The sequence below is a fragment of the Protobothrops mucrosquamatus genome, unplaced genomic scaffold (assembly GCF_001527695.2).
Source record: "Protobothrops mucrosquamatus isolate PMUCROS unplaced genomic scaffold, P.Mucros_1.0 scaffold738, whole genome shotgun sequence".
Classification (NCBI taxonomy): Eukaryota; Metazoa; Chordata; class Lepidosauria; order Squamata; family Viperidae; genus Protobothrops; species Protobothrops mucrosquamatus.
The window spans coordinates 123,988-130,050 of NW_015387011.1; positions in this window are offsets into that span (position 1 = coordinate 123,988).

Here is a 6,063-nt window from a genome sequence, read left to right on the forward strand (position 1 = left end):
ACCCGCTTCTCAAAGAAAAATGCCATCTCTTTCTCTCGTTAGCAATTTCAAAATATCCAGGAGAAGTTAATGTGTGCCAACTATGCGGATACCGTATCTCTGCTAGCCCTACTTTCCATGACCCTGGAAGATCCAACGATCTCGCTAATTGAATAGTAAAATTAGAATTTTTGTTTTGGGGGGAGATTGCTGCTGATGCATTGCTGGGAAGGGTGATGTAAAACTCCACCATATCAAAGATGTTGTACTTCAGTCTCCTTAAACCCAATTGTTGAACTTCTCTGGCCATCCAGTCCATTTGACTAGAAACTCTCTGTGTCTTTCCCGCCCTCTTTTTTCGATAATTTTCTCTATTCTGTATATGCGCTATTGGTCAGCAGGAACCTTTTGGAGCTCCTCAAAGTAAAAAGCCCCCATTACAGGGTCACCTGTGTAATCATTTAATCTATACACCACTCTTTCCCCCCTTGTCTCTAGTTCTTTGACGATGAATATCTCATCCGTATAGGTTTGCGGATAGCCCTTTTCAAACTTACCCTTCAGTCTGGATACCCTGACATGATCTCCCATCTTAAGACATTTTTCCTTTCTTTTACTTTTTAAAGCTACCCCATAAAGCCTCATCCACACATCCCTTTCATTAGACAAATTTACGGTGTTAGGAGCAGTCCCGATGCTACGATGGTAAGTGCTATTGTACCCCTGAAGTGTATCTGCCAAAATGTCCACATACCGATGAGTATTTCTAGCTGTGAAATATCTCCAGAGTTTGTTTTTTAGGGTTCTGTTAAACCTCTCTATAACGGCTGCTTTAGTTTCACTATGAGTGACAAAATGATGAATGCCATAACATGCTAAAAGTTTCTTCAGCGGAATATTCAAGAACTCTTTACCTGCATCTGTCTGTATTTTTTGGGGTGCGCGTCCTGTTTCAAAGATATTCTGGAAGGTGGATGTAACTTCTCTCCCTGATTTATCAGATAAAGGGGAGGCCCAGGCATATTTAGATAACACATCGATAACTGCTAAGATGTACTTTTTTCCATGGTTCTCCTTAGAAAATTTGGAGACATCTATGAGGTCAGCCTGCCATTGATGATCCAAGCCAGACACTACTGTTTTATTTCTAGGAAAATTAATTCTTGCAGGCTTATGAAGCATATAAGCGTCTTGTCCTGACAGACATGTTTTCACTTGCTTCATGGTCAGGTTTTTATCATGTTTTCTAACTTCCTGAAAAAGGGTATTCATACCTCCATAACTCCCTACACATCCTGGTGTATAATAAACATGGCTTAGAAACTTTTCATGCATCATTATACTGAAAGACCACTGACAAATGGTCAAGCATTGACATTAACACAGTCTTTTATTGGTTATACAGAGTTCAGAGGGGGCATGGCTCCACCATCAGAAAAATATCCCTCATCACCACTATCAGACTCAGAAGATAAAGGACCATAACACGCTATTTTACAATATGTTGACCCGCCTGTACCTGACAAATCATGTCTGCAGTCACAAGCAAACCAGTCTTTACACAAATTGCAGCTCTTTAATTCACAGGGTAGATAGTGTGGTCTCTGGGATAGCTCAGAATCCCAGTTATAGTCTAGATCAGAAAAATCTGCAGAAGCTTTGTGACCGCGGCGATTACCATAGGAATATAAAATCGGGGTGTCTTGAAGTGTTTGCTGTCTAGGTGTTATTAATTTGGAGTCTGCAAAATATAAAGCACATCCTGTTAGTGTGCTATCTGCTCCAGCAGCATTTACATTATCATAAATAAAAACATATTTACTTACCATTGCTGGGAGATAATGTAGCATCATTCACTATTTCACAGGCTGTCTGGTAAGTACTCTGCACCTCATCGTTAAAATTACAACACACCATGCTACAGCCGTGCAAAACGGGTCTGAATAAAAAAAATTCTTTATCATAACCCCTGCAACAGATTTTGTTGCATTCTGCTGGCTAGGGCCTTGTGTCAGAGTGTGTGATGCTAGCTTTTGCAGTTGTTTTAAAAACAGCTTTGGAATCAGAGGTTGCTATCTTCAAAAGACTGCAGGAATTAAATCGCTAGCATGCCATCCAAGTTGTAGGTCATGTCCTTCTAGGTGTAGTAATCTTTTATCTCTAAGAGTTATCCACTCTTTTAGCCATGTTAATATAGCTGCTTGGTAATATAAAGTCCAGTCTGGCAGTCCAAATCCTCCATTTTCTTTCGCTTCTTGAAGCATTTTCAATCTAATTCTAGCTTTTTTTCCTTCCCAAATAAATTTTAGTATTAATTTATTTAGTTCATCAAAGAAGTCCCCCCCCCCCAATTTTATAGGTATTGTTTGAAACAAAAAAAGTATTTTTGGTAGAATATTCATCTTCACTGTTGCTATTCTCCCCAGCATTGAAAGTTATACGTTTTTCCATTTTTCCAAGTCTAGTTTTGTTTTAATATTTTTACGTAGTTATCTTCTTTTATTGTTGCACATCTTGCTGTTAAGTAGATTCCCAAGTATTTACTTTTTTTGACTATTTGAAGACCTGTTTTTTCTGATAATTGATTTTTTTGTTTTTCTGTAAGGTTTTTAGTTATCACTTTGGTCTTTATTTTTAGACCTGCCACTTCTCCAAATTCTTCTATCTTTTTCATAAGCTTGTCTCAAGGGGCTCTTCTAATATAAAGACCAAGTCATCTGCAAATGCTTGTAATTTGTATTTTTCATATTTTTTCAATCTTTTAATTTCAATATCTTGCCTAATATTTCTATTTAGTACACCCAATGTTAATATAAATAACAATGGGGATAATGGAGACCCTTGTGTTGTGCCTTTTTTAATATTGAAATTTTCTGTAAAAATCTCCATTTACAATTACTTTAGCTGTTTGTCTGTAATAAATTGTTTTAATTATATTTATGAAGTTTTTTCCAAAATCCATTTCATCTAGTTGTTGAAACATAAATTGCCAATTTACGTTGTCAAAAGCCTTCTGTGCATCTAGAAATATTAACGCCATCTGTTTCTCTGGGTGAAGTTTAATGTCTAAGATCGTTCTTAAGTTATTTTTTATTTGTCTTTTAGGTAGGAATCCATTTTGATCTGTATGTATAAATTCAGTCAAGAATTTCTTTAGTCTTTCTGCTATTATTGAGGCAAAAATTTTGTAATCCACGTTTAATAGAGATATTGGTCTATAATTTATTTGCATCAGGTCTGAGTGTTCTGTGGGTATTAAAGTGATATTAGCTTCTGTCCATGTGTTTGGTATTTTGGCCTCTAAAAGTACTTCATTGCATAGTTCTTTCATTGTTGGTAATTTAGGTCTAGGTGGGCATAAACCACTCCTGCTTCTAGTAGCCAAACCCAGAAAGAATCAAGTGTTTCTTCTCCTTCTGGGTCATTCATTGGAATTCAGACCAACTGAGGGGCTTTTGCCCTATCTCTTACAGAGCCTCCAATAATTTGTCCTTGGCCCTGTTATATTCATCCCACTGGTTTGAGCAGGGGTCTCCAACCTGTGGGCCATGGCCTGGTATTGGTCCATGGTGTAAGGACCAATGTCATGGTTCTGACAGATGAATCTCTTCAAAAGAACTTTGAGGCATTGTTTTCCTTAAAGAATCTTTTATTCAAGAAACAAAGTATCGGCACTACATAGTAGAAGCCGAAAACTGATTTCCCCTACCCTGGCACAAAATAGCAAGGCACAATTCCCTCGTCAAATTAACAGTCATAAATCACATTCCCCAGCTCTCCAGCCCTCCAAATCTCCATCAGCTCTGGACCTAATAACCTTGGGTTCCCATGGCTGAGTTATAACTTTAAAAGCGACAGAGGAAAAATGGCTGCATTTCCATCTGTTGTCACAGCAAGAACATCCGAGGTTAGCAGGGTTGACATCCGGCCCCCCTTACAAAAAGAACAAACCCTGTAATGCAAACAAAAGCATAGGTTAGGGGTTGCCTCTTGGTTTTTAGGCTGTTTCTTATAGAACCTATTAATGAGTCTGTCAGCTTTTACATCATTAGATTTCACCCAGGTGGCCTCAGACAAGGGATATCCCCTCCATTGCACTAAGTACTGCAATTTCCCTTTAAAATTTCTGGAATTAAGAATATGCTTTACTTCATAATGAGTCTGTCCTGCCACTACAAGAGGTCCAGGTGCCTTCTTAGGGGGAGGTCTTAAGGTGGAACCCTGAAAAGGTTTCAACAGACTACAATGGAAAACAGAGTGAACTTTCCCTAAGAGCCTGGGAAGTTTTAGTTCTACCATGGCTGGTTAATGATATTTACAATGGGGAAGAGTCCTAAGTACTTCGGTCCTAATTTCTTACTAAGTAACTTAAGCTGTAAATATTTAGTTGACAGATAAACCTTTTCCCTACTTGGCATGTTCTTTGAGGAACCCTTTTTTATCTGCCTGTTTTTTGTATGTCTCGGAAGCCCTTTTCAAAGCAATTTTCGTGGTTTTCCAGACTTCCTCCTACCCCCTCGCCCATTGATCAAGAGTCTGGGAAGCGGACCATCCTTGAGGATATTCAGGTTTTGGGCTGAACTCTTTTCCTGTGGCCACTTTAAAAGGCATGAAGCCAGTGCTGCTGTGAACAGAGTTATTGTAAGCCACCTCTGTGAAAGGGAAGAGGTCAGTCCAGTTCATTTGTTGATAATTCACATAGCATTGGAGATACTGCTCCACCATTGAGTTTGCAGATTCAGACGCCCCATTGGTAGATGGATGAAAGGCCAATGATAGTCCTTGAGATGAGCCAATTAATTTAAGAAAAGTCCTCCAAAACTTAGCTGTAAACTGCACCCCCCGTCAGAGATTATTTGTTTAGGTGCACCATGCAGTCTGTAGATGCGTTTCAGGAACATCTTGGTTAGTCGTTGGGCAGATGGGAGCCCTTTGCAGGCAATGAAGTGAGCCTGCTTTGAAAACAGATCTATCACAGTCCAGATGACTGTATTTCCCCTACTTTCAGGTAGATCTACTATAAAATCCATAGCAACTTCTTCCCATGGTTGGGAAGGGTCCACCACCAGTTGCAGTAACCCAGGTGGTCTCCCTGGAATTCTTTTCATGCTGGCACATACAGCACAACTCCAGACATAGTTTTCCATGTCCTGTTTCAATTCCGGCCAAAAGAATTGCTGGTGGATGAGATGTAGTATTTTTAAATATCCAAAGTGCCCAGCCTGTTTTACATCATGGCCATGTTGGAGTGCGTTAAGGCAGAGGGTCTCTGGCAAGTATAGCTTTTTCCCCTTGTAAGCCAAACAATCCCTGCATGTTAGGGAGGTTTGATTGTCCTTGAACCATTGGTCGATGAGGAGTTCTTGTTTTATTTTCTTTGCTCCAGGGTCATCGGAGTTAGGGGCTGTTGAAGGTGAGACTCTGCACGGCATGAATTGAGAAGCAGTTTGTGGATTGGAGATAATTGCCTCATTAACCTCTTCACACTGGCTCTTGTACTGGGGCAGTCTGGATAGGGCATCAGCTAAGAAGTTTTTTCCTCCCAGTATGTACTTTAGGGTGAAATTAAAATGGTTAAAGTACTGCACCCATCGTACTTGTTTTGGGGACAATTTGCAGGGAGTTTTTAGTGCTTCTAGGTTTTTCTGATCTGTCCATACCGCAAAAGGCACCTTGCTTCCTTCTAGATAGTGTCGCCAGTTTAATAGAGCCCAACGGATTGCAAAGGCTTCCTTTTCCCACACAACCCACCTCCTGTCACAGTGAATTTTTTTGAGGTGTAGGCGCAGGGTTGTAAGATCCCACTCTGGTTGTTTTGCAGTAGCATAGCTCCAACAGCCACATCGCTGACATCGGCTTGAATCACAAAGGGCTTCCCTGGGCAAGGATGCTTTAAGACCGGTTTGATCACAAATAGTCTTTTTAAATTCTCAAAAGCAGTTTGACAGTTCATAGTCCATGCTAGAGGTTGGTCCGGATGCAGCTTTCCTCACTCTTTGCCTGTTATAAGTAATTCCATAAGGGGTAGGGCAATTTCAGCAAAGGAGGGGATGAATTGATGGTAGAAGTTGGTGAATCTCAGAA